The sequence below is a fragment of the Hemicordylus capensis genome, chromosome 2 (genome assembly GCF_027244095.1).
Source record: "Hemicordylus capensis ecotype Gifberg chromosome 2, rHemCap1.1.pri, whole genome shotgun sequence".
NCBI lineage: Eukaryota > Metazoa > Chordata > Lepidosauria > Squamata > Cordylidae > Hemicordylus > Hemicordylus capensis.
The window spans coordinates 59,187,017-59,211,157 of NC_069658.1; positions in this window are offsets into that span (position 1 = coordinate 59,187,017).

The following is a 24,141-nucleotide window of genomic DNA, read 5'->3' on the forward strand; positions in this document are numbered from 1 at the left end:
AGTAGTGATCCTCTGCCAATTTTTTCTTCTCCTTACAGCGTGTACTTTGGTCACTCGCTTGGATAATCTGGAATCCTTTTCTTCCTGCACAGAACCTGCTTGGGGGTGGGTGGGCTAAGGGTGATAGATGGTCTTGCCTTTAGGGCCGCAGGTTAGACTACACTGCTTGTGGTCCCTTATTGCTCTAAGATTATCTCAATCTGCTAATTGCTCCTTATCAACAATGTTTTCAGTTTTTCAAATAGCCCATTATCAGCATTGCTTTCATCCAAGGGATTTGACCCAAGCAATCGGCCATGTGAGCAACCTTCTTGTCTCTTTGAGACCTTAGTAGCACCACATTGAAATTAAAGGTACTTTCAGGAAGATCAGAAACCTCCTTTCAGTTATTTTCAGGATGATTTTCATTTGGGTGATTTTATTTTTTTAAAATATGGTGGACAATGAAAAGAGAAGGTGCCCCCAAGACATTCAGCAACATGCCATTCCCTACTTGTCAGTTCGTAATAGCAGCAGTGCTACTCAGCTTCTTCACACAGTTGTTGCTTTGGTGCTTTCCCCGCCTCAGCCTTCAGCTTCCTAGCAAGAGTGACATAGTACCTAAACCAGGGTCAGGCTTGGTAACAAGGCTGGAAGCATGGAGCTGTTGAAGCAGCAGAAGGCTGGTGCCAACTGAGCGTTTAAGTAGCTGGTGAGATCCCCACCCCTTCCTGGATTTACTCCAGAGGGGGTACCCACATTGGCCTTTCCCTCTTCTCAAGCAAGCCCATTAGGAGGGAAGCCCAGAGAAGCCAGGTGAGCACTTTGCCTTTGGAACAATAGTTCCGCCCTGGGGTAATGGCACTTCCACTTCTGGGGATTTGGGGGCAATGGAGGGGGGGCCAAGGGAGGGGCAAGAGCCCCAGCGGGGAGGCACCAGGTCCACAGGTCTCCAGTACTCTTCTGAGAGGGCAATTTGCTCTGGCTGCTCCAATCCTGAAGGATTTAGAAGGTGGTTTTGGGGCACATGGATCCAGGTTAGGGTGGGCTCCTATGGTGGAGACTCTTCTAGGTCAGTATCCAAGCAAACCCTGACACATAAGTGACATTATGCTATATGAGGGTACAGATGTCTGTATATCTTTTTGTGTGAATGACTCTATCTATGTTCATTTTAAAAGAGAACCTAGATACAGGCCTGAAATGTACTTCTGTGCCTGCATTTAGCATAACATGTGAATGACTGTACCTGTGTACAGATCTGTACCTGTGTACACTGTACACTAGTTGTACAAGTGTTCATCATAACATGTGAATGACTGTACCTGTGTACAGACCTGTACCTCTGTACACTGTACACTAGTTGTACAAGTGTTCATCACAATGTGTGAATGACTGTACCTGTGTACAGATCTGTACCTCTGTACACTGTACACTAGTTGTACAAGTGTTCGTCATAATGTGTGAATGACTGTACCTGTGTACAGATCTGTACCTCTGTATACTAGTTGTACTTCATCATAATGTGTGAATGGGCCTATAGTCTTGTGGAGGGACATAGCCAGGGTAGAGAGGGCTTGTGTTAACCCTTCTCCCTGGCAGCCCCTTGGAATGAGGGAGATAATGAAGAAAACAGGGGAGCTGGGGGCCCTCAGGAGCTGGGGGGCCTGGGTTCTTTGAACCTATCTTCTCAATTATAGCTACACCCTTAGTATCAGTGTACTCAGTGTAATCTGATTATGCCACTGTGGACAAAACAATACCTTCCTAAATAAGCCTTGTCCTCACCCTGAATTAGCTTTATTTGCCCTCAATGAGATAATCATAGATCCAAAGAATTTGATAGCATCACTGATACTAGAAAGAAGAGGCCAGTTTTAATGGCACTAAAGCAGCAGCTAATCAGGGCTGTGAGCAAATTTAAATAAGTGTAGAAAAGTCATTGGGGGCCTTTCAGAAATCATTTCTGGAACTCCAAAGCCCTGCTTATGCCAAAAATGTTCAGATGTCCTTGCCTGAAGTTTCTTTTATGATCCGGCTCCTTCACATGGCTTCCTAGGTGCGATCCCTTCAGCACAGGGCTGGTCCTAGGAGTGAGTGAGCTGGGCACCTACCTGAAAGGGCCACTGAACTGAGATTGCAGAGGGTGCTATTTATCCTAGGGCAAGCCCTGCTTCAGTCCCATCTCTTTGTGTCTGTGAGTGTGTATCTCAGCTTTTCCCTGGCGATTATTCAGTTAAGTCATCATGGAGACCTGGCTGACACACTGTCAGTCTGTCTGTCTTTATTACGGACTTTGACGAACAACACAACATCTAAAACAATATAAAATTTTAAACATAGCCATATTAATAACATTGGATCTAACCATTAGCGAGCAGAATGTGACAAACTCGTATTGCAGAACAACAGAATTTTGCAACTCTGTGTGTGTGTGTGTGTGTGTGTGTGTGTGTGTGTGTGTGTTTGTGGTAGAAGAATTCACATCTATATGCAAATATTTGATGTAGAATTTGTCCGATCGATCTGGCAGATTATGTAAAAGGGAGTCAATTAACCTTCGCCTATAAGGTCTATATGCCGGTGTGGTGTAGTGGTTAGAGCGCTGGACTAGGACTGGGGAGACCTGAGTTCAAATCCCCATTCAGCCATAATACTTGCTGAGTGACTCTGGGCCAGTCACTTCTCTCTCTGCCTAACCTACTTCACAGGGTTGTTGTGAGGAGAAACTTATGTATGTAATGTAAATATATATATTTACACACCGCAGGAGCACATGTGCAACTGACTCAAACTCATCAGAGTTACAAGGGCAATATCTCTGCTCATTTGGAATTCTACTGTCTCTACCAGCCAAAAATTCCGAAGGGAGGCCATTCATACCAGCCCTCGAAAAGGCCCATCTGTGTTTGGGGAGTGTAAAGAGAAATAGATAATGTGCTGGGCAAGTTCTCATCCCACCACTGAGCAGGTGGAATGATGCAGATGTCCTTGACAGGTCTTTCTGAAACTCAGTATCCTTCATTTAATAAGTTATTTGGCCATGTCCAAACCCACAGAAAGGATTGCCTCAGGTGAAAGACCATAGGTACAGAGTTCCCTGACGCAGTTCTCCCACCAGCTTGAGCAGTGCCTGTCTAATAGTAACAAGGGAAGGAGACCAGAAAGCAATAAGTTGATTCTTGCCCAGTTTATTAGTATTAGATACCAAACTCTGGCTTCTATCAAGATAACACCCGATTCCAGGCTGACACACTAAATGCTTACAAAAAGATTTTCAATGTTCCAAAGTTTCTTCTTCCCATCCTTTCAGCCAGCAATGTGCAAAACCTAATATCATTCATAGTGATATTCAGAATATATTAGGGGTTGGAATGAACTGTTCAACACCAAACCAGTCCGCCTCAAACCAGGCCAGTTTGGTGGCTCAATCATGAAATGAATTGAGGGCGGTTCTGTCCATGATCAAACCGAACCAGTTCAGGCTGACCAGTTTGGTGTTGATCAGGCAGCTGGGTGGCAGCAGGGGTGAGGGAAGTAGTTAAAGCATCTTACCCTCCCAGTGTGGCTGCCAGTGCTGCCGCTTTCCCCCGCCCCCTGCCCCTGGTGCAGCCTAAGCATTACAATGCCTCTTATAGCAAGCTACCCATGCAGTGGTGGCACAGTTCCAGTCTCCGAGGATGTGCAGAGGCCGAAAATGTGTGCTTCTGCCATGTAGGTAGTTTGCTAAAAGAGGCATTTCGCATTCTTGGGCTATGCAGGGGAAGTCAAGTGATGGCACAGGCAGCCATGCTGGGCGAGTAAGATCCTTTAATCACTTCTCTCACTGCTGCCCCCCCAGTCACCCTTTAGAGATTCCAAGGCCCCCCCCCCTTTACTTGTAAAAAGGATCCTCACCGAATTTCTTTTCACAAGTATAGCCATGTTTGAACCACCTAACCAGTTCGGTCAACCAGTTTGACCGAACTGATTCGGCAACATGCAATTTGGTTCAAATTCGATCCATATCTGAACTGAACCACATTTTTTGGTTCGTGCACACCCGTAGTATATATCTTATCTCTCTCAGTCTTCTTTTTTGTACTCCAGATAAGTAGTGGTCTTGTATTCTGACTGTGAAATCGGGTCTCATCCATTTCTAGTGAACTCTAGTTTCTCCTTCACAACATTTTGCAAAATATAATTTCAGCTAAAAATGTTTTCTGTGATATTTCAGGAGGGCAATCCACAATCTTTATAATTACTGGTCCCACAAATTTTCAGTGAAATGGAGAGGAAGAGGAAGCAGAACCTGTTCTTTTGCTTTGTTTTTTAAACCTGTGCTAATTTAAGTGCATTTCCCCCCATAACTTCCCCCCCATGACATTTTTGTGCCATTTCTATTCTATAATATTTCAGACAAAGATTCATTTATTCCTCCTCCTCCTCTCCCCTTTTATCAGATACAGTACCTCTGCCAACATCCTTGTTCTTGTTCAACAATTTATTATGATGGAATTAAACAGCATTGAATTTTTTGTATTAAATCCTCAGCATGGCCAATCATCTTAATGATACCTATTGATACCCATTGCATGCTTTCTGTCAAATATTCTTTTCGATTTGGCATGGTTACTCCCACACTTCTCTCCCTTTTCTCCCTCTTGATATGATAACATAGCAAAAATATTGAACTGCTGACACAATAGAAAATATTGCCAATTTGGATTTCCAGTCCTTGGCAAGCTTGTTGTTATAGCTGCAACCTAGTATTCTCCATGAGCATCACAGAAACATGGACCGCTCTGGAGTGTTTACAAAAACCACTGCCATGAAAAATAAAGCACCTCACTGGTTTTAGACATGGAGAAGGATAAGATACCTCAGCAGTCCAAGGCTGTTCCATGGCAGGGCCCAGCCCCCAACATGTGAGCTTTTTCACTAGATTTATTTTTAAAGGTGTAATCCATTTCCATTCCACTATGTCATCTATAATTTAAATTTATGTGACAAAGCTTGAGGTTTGCCAGTGGAGCAGCTGGAGTGAACTCTCCATTTTGTGACTGAGATTGTGGATTTGTTGAAGGTATTTCACCTGACAAGCCCTGTTGAAAGTACCCCTACGTCTTCTGACAAGCATCCATCAACATGCAATATTTATTCTTCTGTTTTAGTTTCGCTGCAAGTAATTGGCAGCTCTTCAGCAAGGAGCAGGTTTCCTGCTGAGGCAGCACCACCTGTATAGCTTTGTGAACCCAGAACAAACACTCCAAAGTGAGAGTTTTCATAAGAGTATGAAGTGGATAAAATGAACAAAGTACATTTACTAAAATGAAGGGGAACAGGATTCTCTAGTGTAAACCCCTACTTTTATCTTTCTTCTACATTTTACTTCACTGAAGATCATGTTTTTTAAAAAAAAAAGAAAGAAAGAAAAAGAAAAATGTTCACCTATCATATTGGCCCTTACAGCTGGCAACCTACCTTTCCACAATAGACCTATGATTCGTTTAGGCCTTGATTTCTGAAAATTCAGCATGAAACATCCTTGTGCAGAGAGGCAGATTTTGAGAACGTTAATCCCTCTGAACTTATTTTGGGTGTTCTTTTGGGTGTCTCTTCTTTTGGGTGTCTCCAGGGAGCACAGAAGCACCCAGAAAACAAGAGCCCACTTTCACTATTTATATCTAAGCCGTTTTATACTAAGACCAGTGGTCTCTTTAGACTTTCTGCTCTGACTGGCAGCATCTCTGTTGCCTCAGTCAGGGGTCTCTCTCAGTCTTGCTGTCTAACTGGAAATGCAAAGGTCAATGTGCATACTCTCTACAACTATGGCCCCATGTTACTGACACTGATATATCACTCTTCATAGTCATAGCACCACTTTAAACACTGAGACAAAAGGTAGATTGAGTCACACAGATAATGTAGTAACTGAAGTAGTGAATTCATCCATCCTGAGTGATATCTTGATGTGGCATTTTGGTCAGTGAGTAGGGGTGTGCATGGAACCAATTCAGTGATTCTGTTCTGACCCAGCCTGGCCCAGTTCTGGCTGAACTGGGTCCAGTCTGGTTTGACTATCAAACTGGGTTGAACTGGTTAGGGGGATATACTTGTAAAGGAGAACCTGGTGAGTGGTGGCACTGGCAGCCATGCTGGGCTGGGTAGGCAGCTTTCCCCCTCTCTCACTGCCCTCACCCAAACACCCCTTACTGTGCAGAACCTGTTCAGTTTGATCACAGACCGAACTGCCCCAGTACGGTTCACAATTGAACCTTTGAACCAGCCCTGGTTCAAGGTGAACTGGTTCTACACAAACCATTCCTGCACACCCCTATCAGTGAGCTCTGACTTGTCACCACATATTGTGGTGAGATACTTCAGCATGCCAAAATAAAAAAATAAAAAACCACCACATCACTTCTTGCGGTTTATCTCAACCCATGCATAATGAAGCAGAAGAAGTCAATATCGTGGTGAGTCAATTCTTCAGTTGCACTGAGATTTCTCTCTTCTGAGTGTCATCAAGCCATTGAGAAGGAACATCTGAGGGAAAATGAAGGAAAATAAATGTTCCACTGAACATTAGAAATCTTCAGGGAGTTATCTTTTGAAGTATTGTTATAGCCAAGCATCATGATATAAGTAGTGGCAGCTCATTACTTTCCATCATGGCTCTCATTGTGTTTTCTGAATTTATAGGTTTACTTTTATTTGTGTGTCAGTAATCTCATACTAATGTCCCTAGCTCAAAACAAAAGAGCACCATTGTTCTTACAGTGCAACATCAACAAAATTGCCAGCACCATTCCCTCTTACTGATTGCTATTAGAATCAATGGATTGAGATGGAGAATTTACATATATTCTTTGCAGGCCTAGAAACCTGTGCTCTCTTCTATAGGGGTCGCACTAGGACTTTCAGGTGTTATGTAACCCTGTACTTGGTTACACTGTTGGTTGTAACACCCACAGCAGTGCACCAGCAAGTTCTGTGCCCCAGATCATGGTGCTTCTTAGCCATAACCCCCTGCTCTCGACACATATGCACTTTCCAGATTAGACCCTGCAATGGGGTCATGTCGGATTTTGGAAGTGTGCTTTCACATTTCCTGTGTTGTGACACTGCAGTCCCTATGCAGAAAGCAGGGTGCCATTCACATTGCCAATGCCTTGTCTCAAATTTAATTGTTGCGATATAGAGCTAGGATGTTGTATATCCAGCATAAGGAAGTTGCTAGTTTTTTGGGTTGTTTGTTGCTGTGAGACTGCTCCCCCTGCTGTTTACGATTTCAATGCGAGTTGCCCAAACGGAGGCATTTTGCTGCTGTTGAGCAGCTAGTCTGGAAAGTGCCATGGAAAGAAGCTCTGTACTCAGGGAGAAATCCTTCTTGAGATGAAGAATACTGCATTTGCACTGAAGACTAACACTGTATCCATGGAGATCAAGGAGTATGGATAAGAAATGTGTTGATGTGGGACTTGTCAGTTTGCACCTGCTACTGCTGTAACTGTGCACAGTGTACACAGTGTACATCATTACATAATGCCTGAAGCGGACTTTCATGTGATAGGTTTCTGGCCACGTTCGCACAGAATGTCTGAATGTGTGCAACCATGGTTTCACGGCAAAAGTGACCTGAAGTTTGCCTTGCCAAACCTCAGGTCGCTGGAGTTTTGCCACTGTAACCTGAGGTTTTTCAGCACCTGTGTTACATCTGAACACGGTTCCATGAAGTTTCAGGAACCATAATCATAGAGAGGGTGGAGCAGGCCCACCCGGGATCATGCCTGCAGTGCTTCTCACTGGCTGCCTCTCCAAGCACTTGCCCCACCCCCTGTCTCTGACCCAACAAATCACAGCAACAGGTACACCACCACATCCCATCCCAATCTTGTCAGCCTGTCAAACAGCAAAGTCACAGGGGGCATACCCCCTTCCCATTCTGTCCCCCCCCCCACCACCACCACCGACAATTGCAAGAGAAAGGGGATGAGGTGCCAAGATGAGGACTACATGCTTTGCTCTCTGAAAATGAAGCTATAAATATGTACACTGCCTAGAGATTTCTATATTAGGCAATATAGAAATTCAATAAATAAACAAACAAACAAATGTTCACAAGCACGTGCACTGGAGGTGGCAACATAAGCAAGGCAACCCCATTAGAATGCTGGGATGGCAACATATGGCAGGGTGGTGATACCCAGGATTTGGTTTAAAGGGCAGCCACAACCAGGAATTCTTGAATGGCTCTGATCTATTTTTTACACAATTGTGGCAGGGAAGGTGGGGCCCAGCCCTTTCCCCTTGGGTGAAAACATGCAGTCCCTTGGCTTGCTTGATCACCATATCTTAAGAAGGATATTGTAGAACTGAAAAAAGTGCAGAAGAGGGCAACCAAAATGATCAGGGGCCTGGAGCACCTTCCTTATGAGGCTAGGCTACAGCATCTGGGGCTCCTTACCATGGAAAAGAGGGGACTAAGGGGACACATGATCAAAGTGTATACAATTATGCATGGAGTAGAGAGGATAGACAGAGAGAAATTTTTCTCCCTCTCTCACAACACTAGAACCAGGGGTCACCCCATGAAACTGAAGGTTGGAATATTTAGGACCGAAATGTGGAAGTACTTTTTCACACAGCACATAATTAATCTATGGAATTCCTTGCCATGAGATGTGGTGATGGCCACCAGCTTGGATGGCTTTAAAAGGAATTTAGACAGATTCATGGAGGACAATCTGCCCCCCATAAAACTGCCATTTGTTTTTGTTTTTTAAAAAATAATTGTCAATTTTATTGATTGATTGTTGAATTTATATACCACCTTTCATTAAAAACAACCCCAAGGCGGTTGAAAAAAGTTAAAAAACATACAATAAAAATGACAATTAAAATATTAAGCTAAAAATATAAAACAAATCTAATTTAAAAACTATAAAATACAAGCATAAAACGATAAATAAGTAAAAACATATAGAAGCAGCAGTAGAAACAGTCATGTAAAAGCCTGGATAAAAGGTCAAGATTTAAGAAGCTTTCGAAAAATTTTGATGGAGTCTGAGGAGCGAATGGCCACTGGGAGAGCATTCCAAAGTCTGGGGCAGCAACAGAGAAGGCCCTGTCCCAAGTGCACAACAGCTGAGCCTCCTTCATTGTAGGCATCCGGAGCAGAGCCCCCTCTTGTCAAGTGGGCAGCAACCCTTGGGAGCAGGCGGTCCCTCAGATACCCCAGACCCAAACCATTAAGGGCTTTAAAGGTCAAAACCAGCACCTTGAATTGGACCCGGAAACGAACTGGCAGCCAGTGCAGCTCTTTCAAAATGGGTGTGATGTGCTTCCACCGGGCAGCTCTGGACAAAACCCTAGCTGCCGCGTTTTGCACTAGCTGCAGTTTCCGGATATTCTTCAAGGGCAGCCCCACGTAGAGCACGTTATAGTAATCCAGCCTTGATGTGACTAAGGCATGGGTAACTGTGGCCAGATCTGCCTTCTCGAGAAAGGAACGCAGCTGGCGCACTAGCCAAAACCATGCAAAGGCACCCCTGGCCACCGCCTCCACCTGAGCTTCCAAAAGCAGAGCCGGGTCCAGTAATACCCCCAAACTGCGTACTTGTTCCTTTAAGGGGAGTGCAACCCCATCCAGAACCGGTAAAATCTCCTCATCCCGATTGGCTTTCCTACTGACCAACATTACCTCCTTCTTGTCTGGATTCAATTTCAGTTTATTAGCCCACATCCAACCCATCACAGCCTCCAGACCCCGATTCAGGACATCCACCACTTCCCTAGGATCAGGTGACAAGGAGAGATAGAGCTGAGTGTCATCCGCATATTGCTGACAACTCAGTCCAAGTCCCCGGATGACCTCTCCCAGAGGTTTCATGTAGATGTTAAACAGCATGGGGGACAAGACCGAAACTTGCGGGACTCCACAGGTCAATGGCCACGGAGCCAAGCAGTAGTCCCCCAGCACCACCTTCTGGACCCTCCCCCCAAGAAAGGACCAGAACCACTGCAATGCAGAACCGCCAATTCCCATATTCGAGAGGCGGCCCAGAAGGATACCATGGTCGATGGTATCGAAAGTCGCCGAGAGGTCCAGCAGAACCAACAGGGACGCACTCCCACTGTCTAGCTCCCGGCATAGGTCATCCACGAGAGCAACCAAGGCAGTCTTATTCCCATACCCGGGGTGGAAGCCAGATTGAAAAGGGTCCAGATAATCCATATCATCCAAGACCCTCTGCAGCTGGGACGCTACCACATGCTCTATCACCTTGCCCAAAAAGGGTAAGTTAGAGACTGGTCTATAGTTGTCCAGGTTGGAGGGATCAAGGGAGGGCTTTTAAAATAGTGGTCTTACCACCGCCTCCTTGAGGCATGGAGGCATCCTGCCCTTAATAAGGCATTACTAGTCACCTCCAACCATCTACCTGTACCCTCCCTGGCAGCTTTTATTAGCCATGAAGGGCAAGGGTCAAGAGCACACGATGTCACCCACACACTGCCCAGGATCTTGTCCACATCCTCAGGCTGCACCAACTGAAAAGAATCCAACACAACGGGACCAGATGGTACCAGAGGCACGTCTGCCAGAACTGCCAAAACTCTGGAGTCCAAATCAGCACAGATGCGAGCAACTTTATCTGCAAAGTGGCAAGCAAAATGATCGCAGCGGACTGTGGATGATTCCTCCCCCATTACCTGGGGGGATGTGTGAAGCAATGTTTTTACCACACGAAACAGCTCTGTTTGTCTGCACTGAGCAGATGCAATGGAGGCGGAGAAATAAACGTTTCTTCGCAGCCCCCACTGCCACAGCGTAGTCCCTAAAATGGGCTCTAGCCCGTGTTCGGTCGGATTCGTCACGACTCTTCCTCCAGCGTTGTTCCAGCTGTCGTCCGAGTTGTTTCATCACTCTAAGCTCCGAGGAAAACCAAGGAGCAGATCAGGCTCCACCAAGCTGGAGAGGGCGTTTAGGAGCAACCGTGTCAACAGCCCGGGCCGTCTCTCTATTCCAGAGATCAACCAGAGCCTCGACAGGGTCACCAGCTCTGGACACTGGAAACTCCCCGAGAGCTGTCTGGAATCCAAGTGGATCCATAAGCCTCCAGGTGTGGTCCAGCCTAATCGGACCACCACCCCTGCAGAGGGCAGACGGAGCAGTCAAACTAAACCCCACCAGATGATGATCTGTCCATGACAAGGGAGTCATCTCAAATTCCCCCACCTCCAGATCATTTATTTCCCGGTCGGCAAAAAACAGATCCAGAGTATGTCCTGCCACGTGGGCAGGGCCTGATACCAACTGAGACAGGCCCATGGTTGCCATGCAGGACATGAAATCCTGAGCTGCACCCACTAGGGGGGCCTCAGCATGGACATTGAAATCTCCCAAAACAATAAGCCTGGGGGAACCCAAAGCCACCTCCGAGACCACTCCCGCCAGCTCAGGTAGGGAGACTGAAGTGCAGCGGGGTGGTCAGTACACCAGCAGAATCCCCAGCCTATCTTGGAGGCCCACTCTCAAGGACAAACACTTGAAATTCTGAGATTGCCTGACTGGGCATCTGGAAACAGGAGGATCTCTCAATAGATGACTGCAACACCCCCTCTTCAACCCTCGAGGCGGGGCTGTTGCATGATCTGGAAACCTGGAGGACAGAGCTGAGAGAGACCAACCCCACCCAGCTCATCCAACCAGGTCTCTGTCACACATACCAGGTCAGCATGCTCATCCACAATAATTCGTGGATGAGAGATGTTTTAGCATTAACTGACCTGGCATTCAGCAGCGGCACCCTAATCCTCGAGGGAGTGTTCTCAGAGCTCCCTGGGGTCAGAGGGTTGGGAGAAGAGCCAGAATAAAGAACAGGCCTCAGTTGCCTGGACCATTTCCCCCTGTAACGGCCTGCCCAAGTCCCACCGCCATACCTCCCTCTGACCACTACCTGTGATATTGCTGCCCCCACTCCATCCCTGCTTTTCTGCTCTCCCAGACACATCTCCTCAGCCTAACCAACCACAGTTCCTTGGCTTGATTTAAAAAAAAACTAAATCCAGATCTATGCAGTCTCTTGTTCACACTCTTGCTGACTTCTTTGTAGCAGGAAGGAAGGTCTTCTGGAGCCCCTGGCAGCTCGCCCCCTGGCTGAGCGACTCACACCAAGAGGCTCATACCCTTGGGTCAGCCTGCCCTATATAGCAGCAGGGCCCCAGCAGCAGCAGCCCAAAGGCGATCACACACACCTGGAGGAGAGGTGGGGCAGAGGCAAAAGACAGCACACTCGGTGCCCCACCCAAGCTGTTCCCTTCTTCCTTTGCCTTCTTCTATTTGCATTCTCTGGAATGGAGGGTGTGCATTCACATATTGGCTAGATTTACTCCAAAGCCCATGCGAGCTATCAGGGAGCACTCCAGACATGATTCAGGGCTGGGTTTTTTATTGCACATTAGAGTGTAGTCTGATTTATGTCCAGAGTTTAAAAAAAATATCACTTTTTGCATTGGATTTTTGGGGCAAATTTGAACTCACAGTAAAACTTGCAGAAAACCCATGGTAAAGCCTCCTGTCTGGAAATGCTACATGAGGAAGATATGAAGAGACACATATGATTGTTTTGTGACAAACGACTGTTGGTGAGCAACTGCTTTCAGTATATGCACCACATAACTGATGAAGGTTAGTTAAATTTGAGCAATGCTTGAAAGTAATCATCCTGAGAGATAATAGCTTTATTTTGGACTTGTTATGCTACTTAAGTAGCACAGAATCATATTAGCACAGGCACCTTCAAAGGTCATGTAGATGACTTAATGTAGGAGGTGTATTAGGGATTTTTTGATTGAGGGTCTCTTTTACTGGGCAGAAGGGGATTGAATATAGAAGAAAAACACTATTCAGCCAATATAGCTGAAACTAAGGACTGAAACTCCTCATAAGAACATAAGAACAGCCCTTCTGGATCAGGCCCAAGGCCCATCTAGTGCAGCATCCTGTTTCGTACAGTGGTCCACCAGATGCCGCTGGAAGCCACAGGCAGGAGTTGAGGGCATGCCCTCTCACCTGCTGCTACTCCCCTGCAACTGGTACTCAGAGGCATCCTGCCTCATGTCAGATTTTACACATGGGAGTATTAGCACAGTGGTTACCACAGTGGTTCTCAACTATTAGGCAGACCCTTCTTGGGGGATGTAGAACACCTGAGGAGGTACAGATCCTGGGGTAAGTAGAGCTTTCTCCTTCCCAGCAGCCTGAGTGGATTTAATGAATACATATACATACATTCACAAAGCCATTCATACAAAAACAAGTACATTTGTACATGTGTCCAGACACCTGTATGCCTGTACATGGTAATGTCTGAATAGGGCTTTCCTGGTAACTGAGGGGGAAAGGTTGCTTTGTGAGAACTCTTCTACTTCAGCTATGGTTGTGTGAATCTACCATTATATTCATTTGCTTATCTAAGAAAAGTGTAACTGAAAACACTAATGTATGAATGATACCTCTTATTAGTACCTCTAGGCATGACTCAGTGAGTTTAAGCAAATGTGTGTGTGTGTGTATTCTTTTGAAAAAGGAGTTTACTTGCCCAAAGAATCCATGCTCTTGCCCCCAAATAACTAAGTAGTTACATAAGGGATAAATTTGGCTCTTGATGTTAGGAGGGAAATGGGATGAGTTTTATGTCAAGCTGTTTTTTATGAACTTGAATCCAATTTCTAATCATCCAGATTGCCCTGTACAATAAACTCTTGATTATGACTGCTAGCATTTACAGTTATAAGACAAGATGATGTGTGGCACAATTTTCTTCATTCATCTCTTCTTCTTCAGTGCTCCTAAAAAGTCTTTACATCTTTCTGCTAGCTTTGTTTTAAAAAGTCATGTGAAATTATTGACATTATCAAGCATGTCACATATTTTCAGTGCACATGGAGTATTTAGCTGATTGCCATGTAGTTTGCCTTTGGATGGCATACTGAATTCTTCTCAATGTTCTAGGAAAGTTGACTTCGGTGCCTTCAGGACGCTAGAGCAGTGGAAGTCTTTTTCCTCTGCCAGCAAAATGAAGCAGACATCCCAAACTATGCTTGTTTAATAGAGCACACTTTCTACACCTCTTTTATGATTCTCAAGGCTGCCTTTGAATACATTTTGCTGCCAGTGTTAATTAAAGCAGTAAAAGTGGAGTGGGAATCAGATATTAGCACACACACTTGAAAAAGCCATGCTGGAAAATATATCCAACAAAATTTCAGTACAATAGTTGGATATTACATTAGCTTTAGAACTTCAAGAATAGTATCAGGCTATCCTGTCATAATTTGTATCATTAACAGTGAAACAATGGTATAGATTTTAGACATCAAAGCCTATGGCATCTTTCTTCCTGTAAAATGATCCATGTATGTGAGGGACTATTTCAATTAAAAAGAGACTTTAAACCTTTGGGCATTATCAGGCTCTTCTTTCTGGAAACTTTCCAGCTATTGCCAAATTGCTCCAGGAAAAAAAGGAAAACCATCAAGTCAGACGGCAGTAGAGATGTGCACAAAACTGGCTGGCCTTGCTGGGTTCGAGGCCGAACTGGCCTCGAACCCAACCAGGCCAGTTTGGTCCGGCACCCCTTGAACCCCACCCCCAGTGGACCGAAAATGATTTTTAAAAAAAGGGGGGGGGTTACCTTGTACTCCCCTTGGGGGAGTTCCTGGAGGTGGCGGGGAGGTCCGCGGAGGTTCCCACTCCCACTGCCAGCTTTCTAAATCACCCCCTCACCCCATTCTGGTGCTCTTCGGCCAGTTTTCAGCCTTCACCCAGCCGAAACATGGCCACCAGGCCACCGGTGAAGGCCAAAAAACAGCCAAAGAGCACCTGAAAGGGGTGAGGGGTGATATAGAAAGCCATCGGGGGAGGGGGAACCTCCATGGACCCCCCACACCGCCTCCAGGAACTCCCCAGAGGAGAGAACAAGGTAAAAAAAACCTAAAAAAATGTTTAGACTCGTTTTTGGTAATTGGGATTGATTCCAATGTCCCCAAATGGCAAGCGCCTAAACAATTCCAAATATATGCTTCTCTAGTCTTCTTTTTGAGCCTCTGTTTTCCAAATCTTGAGTAGGCTTCCATGGGCTAGGGAGCCAGCTGATTAAGGACTGTTTTCTTCACTGGATGGGTGCTGAAGGGGGCAAGAGGGTGCCCTAGCCAAAGAAAAGGGAGAGCCAAGGAGGGGCCAAGACAATTGTCCCACCTTGCTCTATGGCCACTTTAGGTGCAGAGTAACATGGGCGGTTCTTTACCAGTCACACTGCTGTGGGCACCTAAAGCAACACCTACAGTAGAGGAGAGCTGATCTTGTGGTAACAGACATGAACTGTCCCCTTTGCCCAGCAGGGACTGCTCTGGTTGCATTTGAATGGGAGACTACATGTGTGAGCACTGCAAGATATTCCCCTCAGGGGATGGGACCACTCTGGGAAGAGCATCAGCATGCTTGCATGCAGAAGGTTCCAAGTTCCCTCCCTGGCATCTCCAGATAGGACTGAGAGAGACTCTTGCCTGCAACCTTGCAGAAGCTACTGCCAGTCTGAATAGACAATACTGAGCTAGATGGACCAAAGGGCTGACTTGGTATAAGGCAGCTTCCTGTGTTCCTAAAAGCAAACAGAAACCTTGCCTTTTGGCCCACCTGCTAGAGTCCACCTGGCTTACCTGATCTTACCTAACCCCATGCCCAAACACAAGAATTTTTAAAATCCAAAATTGGAAAATACATAGGCTGGTGACTGCAGATTAGGTCTTCCCTCTCCAGTCTCTAGCAGAGGAATCTGTCTCAGAGGCAACTGGTGATGGTAAGGTAGGGCCAAAGGTGTTCAGAGTCTTGAGTCCTGCAATAAAGATTCCTCTTACTTCTATTCAGACATTATGTTCAAAGTTTGTATGAGTGTTCAGTGTGCACAGATTTTATATATGTACAGAGGTACAATTATTCACAAATTATAACTTCTCCATTGCTGCCCCGAGGCTTTGGAACGTGCTCCCTAATGAAATAAGAGCCCCCCCATCTCTTACAACTTTTTAAAAGGCAGTTAAGACACATTTGTTCACCCAGGCTTTTAATTAGATACCACTTTAATATTTTAAAATAATTTTTAATAGTTTTAATGTTGTTTTAATTTATTGCAATGTGGTGATCTTTATACTTGTAGTTTTTAATTGTTTTGTTGTAAACCACCCAGAGACTTGCATTCTGGGTAGCATTCAAATATGTTAAATAAATAAATAAACTTTGAACACAAGTACAGTAGTACACTTCCTATTTGCACCATGTATTTTAGAGACCTATACCAAGCACACATACAGTCATTCACACAAAAAAATGTGCATGTGTCCAGACTAGGGGTGTGCACAAGGTCTGCTGGCCCGGTTCAGTTCAAGTCCGAACTGGACCCGAACTGGATTGGGCCAGTTCGGTTCTGCACTCTCTCAAACCCAGAGTTCAGTTCGATTTGGGGGGTCCATTATGGTAAGAAGCACCCGTTCTGGGCCTGCCCTGTGTGGTGATGGCCATTTTGGAGGCCACCATGCATGCCCAATGGACCATGAGGCGGCCTCCAAAATGGCTGCCACCACACAGGGTAGGCCTGGAACAGGCCGAAGACCACCCGGAATGGGTGATTTTTACCATAACAGAGGCCAGCAGACACACACACCCCTCACACACACACATACTTTCTTTTTCAGGTCAGCCCAACATTATTTTCCCCAAACCTTAAACAAAGGTCTCAGTGTTATCATACAAGTTAGGATAAACTGAATAAAGAAAGGTCAGTAACATTCATCTGTTGTCAAACCTTGTGCATATGAAATCTGAATCAGACCCAAAACGATTTGACTGACACTGAATGAAGCAATGTATGCAGCTGGGATTTAACAATGAGATAATTTTGTAAGATGGTGTGTTGATGGCAGCACACACCCCAAATGGTTCCAGATTATTAAGCAGTGTTTTCTGGGCATTCTTACAATTTTGAAGTATCCTTCATATTAAATGGTTGGGCCTGGCAACTGATAAAAGCATCCTGCATCGGCAATCTCCAGCATATTTATTCCTGCAGATAAACTTTCAGCATATGAACAGTAGTTACAGACACCACAGATGGAAATTTGAATGTGTTGTGATACAGCACATCAGGAGCCAGTTAAGGTAACTGCTTTGCAATCTGCAAGTTAGTCTTGTGAAAAGATCCCATGGCATTTTATGCAAGCACAGGGGTGTTAGCCCCAGTCTCCTGGACTTGTTCCAAGTTCTGCTCTATGCATCTGGAACAGTTTCTTTAATTACCGTCGGATAGGATATGCTTTATTTTCCATCATGACTTTTCCACATTGTTACTCATAAAAAGTCTACAACACATCCCAAGGGCATCATCATCACGTCATTTTATTTGAGAAGATCCTCTTGACTTGAAGGGGACAGCTTTAAATTAGGAGTTTGAGGATCAGAGAACCTCCAGTAGCTGGAACATCTGCCTTCTAAGACATATGGTCTACATTCCATAAATTCAGATACTACAGATCAGACACCTGCAGTTAACAATCTGATTCATTTGCTCAAATCAAAGCCCTCCCTTTCTCCTTCTAACCAAAAAGCCCTAGCCACCTTTCATCAGGCTCTGTATGGGTATTGCCTTGCTTAACTTGTCTTCTTGGCCCATTTCCCCACCACCTAATTCCTCTGCACGTCTCTCCCTCTGCTCTCTTCACCCACTTTTCCCTTAGTCCAGTTTACTGCCTACATTTCATTTAAGGATGTGTGGAACATTTTGGGTACAGATTGATCTGTACCCAAAACTGCCAATTTTGGGTGATTCATTCCCGAAACGAATCACCCTCTTAACCCCCCAAAATGTTTTGGAGCTGAAACGAATCACCCTTGTTTCGGCTCTGAATTGTTTGTAGTTTCAGCCCTCCATTTTGTGGCTGATAAAGTGCTTCTTCCTCCTCGACCATTTTGAGTTCTGATGTCTATTTGAATTTCCCGCCTTTTTGCCTCCCATTGACTTCAATGCAGAAAGGCCCAATCTGACATCTATTTGAATTTTGGGTCCCAGAGCCAAAAGAGTATGGTGGGGTGGTAGTGCCTAATGGGTGGAGGCTACCATCCAAATTGCAGAGAGATTGGGCAACGGACTGGTTTTTCGTCGATTGTTGATGTTTTAGTGTCTTTGGGGCAGATTTGGGGCATAAAGTGGGATCTGGGGCAGAAAAGTGGGCTGGGTGGTAGTGCCTAATGGGTGGAGGCTACCACCCAAATTGCAGAGGGATTGGGCAAAGGGCTAATTTTTGGTGAATTGTTGAAGTTTATGCATCTTTAAGGTTTTTCTCCATAAAGGTTCTGTTGTTTCTGAGGTGATCTGAGTGTAGATTCTTTGGTAGCAAATGAGAGTGTATTCATGGTTTGTATTGAAAATCTCATTTGCTACCAAAGAATCTACAGCCAGAACGCCTCAGAAACAACAGAACCTTGTACACCATGGGTTAGAAAACCATGGGGGTGGTTGGCACTACACCACCACTGGGCCACCCCAGCACTCCCCAAGTGCACTTATGGGGCTGCTGAAACCTCCATTATACCTTATGGGGGGAAACCTTAAAGACGTGTAAACTTCAACAAATCACCAAAAATCAGCCCGCTGCCCAAATCCTTTGAAAAAATTCTGGTAGCTTCCTTGACCCCCTTGGGCACTACCACCAACCCCACACCACTCTAGGCCACCCCTCCCCCCGACGTGAAGTGATACACCTCCATTATACCTTATGGGGGAAAACCTTAAAGAAACATAAACTTCAACAATTCACCAAAAATCAGCCTTTTGCCCAATCCCTCTGCAATTTGGGTGGTAGCCTTCACCCATTAGGCACTACCACCCCATCTGACTCTTCCAGCCAAGGTTCCACTTTATGCCCCAAATCTGCCCCAAAGACACTAAAACTTCAACAATTCACCAAAAATCAGCCCTTTGCCCAATCCCTCTGCAATTTGGGTGGTAGCCTCCACCCATTAGGCACTACCACCCCACCCCACTGTTTTGGCCCTGGGACCCATTTTCTTGATCCGAATTGATTCAGATTCAGATTAATTGGGATCCAAATCGAATCTGGGGTGATTTGGATGGGTCAGATTCAGACCCAAAAACAAATTGGGGGTGTTTCTATTCAGATCCAAATTGAAACACCAAAAATCCAAATCGCACACCCCTAATTTCATTCACAATCCTGTCCTTTGTCCCACTTTCCAGTCATCTTTTTTCAATCTGATTCTACCTGCCCATAAAGATCCTCAAGGAAGTTTCTGCTGTGCATGATGCTACCTGCTGATGCTTGTTTGGCACAGGATAGAGCCTTCTCAGTGGCAACCCCTCACCCCTGGCTCTGCAACCCCATTCTTCAGGAGGTTCATAGTGCCCCATCCTTCCCTAATTTCAAATACACTGAAACTATTCTCATGATGGGGGGAAACTGGGGAGCCCAGCCCAGTTTTCCCCCATTGTGAGAACCACTGGGCTCGCAGGGGAGCCTAGTGGTTCTCTGGTAGCTAGCCCACCAAATAAGCCTTCCCCTTAAACGAGGTTAGTGGAGCCCTCCCCTTAAATGGGGTTAGCGTGAGTCACCATGAGTAAAACAAGCCTCCTGGTCTTGGGAGTCTCCCCAGGATGCCCTGTGCACTAGTGTGGGAAATCCTGGGACTTCCAGGGGCCCGTCAGGACCCAATCCCTGCAGCCCCTACCAGCTCCGTGATGGAGCCGGTAGTTGTGTGGGTGGCTGACCCGGCTGCCCAGTGATGAGTAAGTTCTCTTGTGTGGGGAGAGCCCAGTAAGGCTCTCCACAATGCTCGTGTGGAGAGCCTTGCTCTGTAGTTTTCAAAAAATCATTTCTTCTGCCATGCTTTCAGAGTATAATGTGGGCTGTCCATGGTGGAATTGCAGTTGCTGCTGGTTCAAGCTGGTTATTTTGCTGTCTCCTGAGTCATTTTTGGAAGGGCAGTATAGAAATCAATCAATCAACCAACCAACCAACCAACCAATCCATGGTGTTTGAGTGATCTGGGGGTGTTTAAATATGTCTCTGTTGTCTATAGTATTCTGTTTTGTATTGTATTTGCATTGTTAGCCACCTTGGACCAAGAAGGCAAAAGGTGGCATACACGTTTAAAATAAAATAAAAATAATCATAACCATAATCTTCTCCATTCTCATTTACCGGCACTCTTGCTGCCACCATCTACCTTCCCAACAGCACATTTCTCTCAGTCCTTGTCCCTGTGGAAACCTTTTTCTTGCAATGCATTTAATGCATTTGCAGTTCTTATTTCCTGTTTTCAACCATGAAGAAGGGGGGTATAAATATTTTAAATGAATAAAGTCAAATATTTTCCAGCCTTGCATAAGTTGTACTGTCCGTCAACAATATTCTATTGCCAGCAGCTTCCTACTGTACATGGTGGTTTGAAGTTCATGAAAATCACAGCCACAGCTAATTTTTAAGCCAATAAAATATATGATGCATAGAATTCTGCAACTCTTACTGCTTATATAGTGGAATAATATGTCTCTGCAAAGCCTGGAGCAGTTTCAAGCAGCCAAATGAGAACACACATTTGAGCAGGTGTGATGGCCCATTAACAGAAGATCAATGGTGATAACATTCTAACCAACAGAAGCGTCTCACAGCCAGCATGTTAGCCACTATGAAGAATTAAATCATCTGTGCTGCTAGTCTTGGGCATAGTCCAGCCAAAGTTCAGCACCAAGCCCAGTGCTGTCAATAAGTTAGGCAAGTGCTTAATTGCAGGAACCTAAACATGTTTGATTTAAGCTGGATCATGTCCCGTGTGTTTAAGTTAATCTGCCCAACTCAACTCAGTGGAGCAACTTTGAGAAAATATGAGCCAAATCTTGGCTACAGTTCACAAGACATTTATTCTGAAGTAGTCACACTTTGACTGAGTTACTTCAGAGGATGTAGATGGTGGAATTCCACCAAAAACTCTGGGGAAAATGGCAGGATGATCAACATTTAGACTGATGCTGTTCCTGTGCCTGTAATAGCAGCCTAACATCTAGAAATCTGCAATATTTCTTTTTAGAGATAAAGTGATAGGATAGGCTTCAGTTGCTAAATTGTTGTGTACAGACTGCTTCTAAAGGCACAGTAGACTAGCCAATATAGAAGAAAAATTCTTAACTGATACCATGGAGTCTATCACCTTTAATTTACAGATGATAGAACAAAGTTCATCAGGAAAAGGAGAGAAATCACCACCACAGCTGGGATCCAGAGAATTACTTGTCCAAGCATGCACAGTGAGACTTTGGACTTTCCCCCTTTCTTTGAACAGAAGACCACTCTGCATTAGATACCAAAAGCTGCTTTTAAAAGAACCACATGCATGATGGTAGTTAGTCTCCATCATTCTGAAGTGAGAAAATCATGTCCACAGCATCCAGTGGACCTGACATTCACCAGTCACCCAATCCTGTCTAGCACAGGAGAAATGGACACTTCGCACCCCACCTACCCTGTAGGGACTGCCACTGCAAAATCTTTGAACTACAGACTGGTGTCAGTCCCACAGTTGTCTCTGCCCTCCAGGGCATCCCACCTCCACATTGGCTGAGAAGCTGCCAACGATATGTTTAGATTCCATTAGGAGTTAGAAAGGACTTTTGCTTTATTTTTCCCCAATGCCTACCAGCTCCCCTACCCATCTTGGTTCCTGTCCAGACTTCCCTATCCTGCGGCCCTCCAGATGTTGCCGAACTCCCATCACCCACAGCTACAACTTATTGTGGCTGGGATGATGGGAATTGTAGTTCAGCAACATCTGGAGGGCTGCAGGTTGGGGAAGCCTGCTGTAGACTAATAAAGTAATAATTTAGAGAGAATAATCTCACCTCTTGTGTGTGTTGCTCAGAGGCTCTGGAGTTGCAGCTCCTCATGAGCTGACTATTTGGTTGAGCTACTTAAAAGGAAACTTAACTGAAGGGGTGAATTAAGCCAGGCTCCTGCTCTGCAGAGATGAGGGGTGGGGTCCTCCAAAGGTTGGTTTGGATCCAAACTCAATCCAGAGAGTGATGGCCAGGGGTGTAGCTAGGGGAGAGGGAGCCCGAGTTCGTCCCTTTCCCCAGTAGTCCCTCAGAGTGAAGGAGATAATGAATACAATTGGGAGAGGTGGAGCTGGGGGCCCCTCAGGTGCTGGGAGGCCCAGGCTCTTTGATCCCATCTGCTCAATTATAGCTACCCTGGTGGTGGTGGCAGCAACCACCATATACCCCGGTGGTGGAAGTGACTACCAGATACTGCACTGGAGCAGAGGTGAGTGGATTAGACTGCCTAAACTCTGGTGTGTTTCACCACACTGCTTTTGAAATTATCCCCCGCTCCCAGTATTACTGATCACAGCCCAATGTTCTTTAAGGGCTGGAAGATATACAGAATGGGAGGAATGTAGAAAAACTGTCAGAGCTGAAAGAAGGGTGCTCCAGCTTATGGGAGAGGCTATGTGCGAGTGTGAAGTAATGGAAGCTTGGCAGCTTCTGGAAGAAAGTGGGCCCAGGGCTGTCCTTAGAGAGCCCTGGCAGGGTGTGGGGCCTGGGACAAATCAGCCAGTGTGGCCCCCCCTTCCAGTTAATTCTAGTGGGGGTTAAAAGAGTGGGGCGTGGGGCAGTCGCCCTGTTTGCTGTGCCCTAAGGACAGTGCTGAGTGGGCCAATGCCAATTCAGATGACAATGTTCAAGCAGCTCCTTTCTTACACTATTAGGGGATGAGCATGCTGCAAAGGTTCATGTTCTGCCCCTTCTGGTGAGCCAGGCTGCCACCTGATCTCATGGTGCAGTGGCATAGAGAAGGCATAGGGAGGGCATAGGTAGCTCATGGTCTCATGGGCGGTCCCCCCATGGTGGTGGCAGTGTGCTCCCTACCTCTTCTGGTGGTGCTGGTGGCGACAGCGGTCCCTGTCCCCCCACAAGTGATGGCATGCTCAACCGGCCACGCAGCATGCCCTGGGATGGGCAGGAAGCGGCAGTGGGCTGCAGGAGCATGCCACTTGGGTGCACCACTGGGCTGGGCAGCATGACACATCACACCATGGGGAGGAGACTGGACGAGTGAGGCAGCACCAGAGATTAGCAAGATGGCCCAGAAGCAGGGAAGCATGGGGCCTGTGCACCCTATTATAGCTCTCCCCCTGTTATAGTGGCTTGTTTATCCATATGTTGAGGTGAAGGTGTGATGGGACTACACTCACATCCCATATCACATGAAAATGGGGTCAGAGAGACAAGATCATCCAAATTAGCCCAGAAACAGACTGAATGAGAAAGGGAGAGACTGAGCTGACACCTGAAGGCTAGGAAACACCTCTGGAGTACAGAGGTCCCTCTGTGATATGAGTAGTGGACTTGCTTCCTGGCAGGAGAGCATGCTGTTTGCCTCCACCTGATGCTTATGTTTCCAAGTATTATGAAGACATCATAAGGCTCTCGTGATCTTTCCTTCAAAGGAAGACAAAACACAGGTAGTGTTGCCCTTGAAACCTTGTTACTTGCACTCATACATGGAGTCTTGGAGTCTGTATGCCAGGCACATAAGGGTGGGGAAAGAGCAGGTTATTTTCAGTTGGTGAGGGTCTGCACCCACAGAAGAAACCCCCTCTTCTTTCAGAAAAATAGTAAGGGATCAGAATGATATATGAATATGAGGGATATTTATATACCACTTTCCAGTAAAAGTTCCGAAAGTGGTTTACATAGATATAAATAAATCCATAAAGTGCAACCCTATCCACAAAGGGCTCACAATCTGAAAAAGAAACATAAGATAGACACCAGCAACAGCTGCTGGAGGGATGTTGTGCTGGGGCTGGAGAGGGCCAGTTGCTCTCCCCTTGCTAAATCGCCACTTTTGAAAGGTGCCTCTTGCTCAGTTAGCAGGGGAGCCTTGTCTCACCCCCAAATAGGCCAAGAGCAAAGAGGGCCACATGTGAACACTTCAGCTAAAAGGACCTCAAGCTGGGGAATGAGCTCTGGGATGTGTGACCTTTGGTGTGAACCCTTGGAACTGAATTCCTCCCCCATGACCCTTTTGGCAATGAAGGGACAGCACATT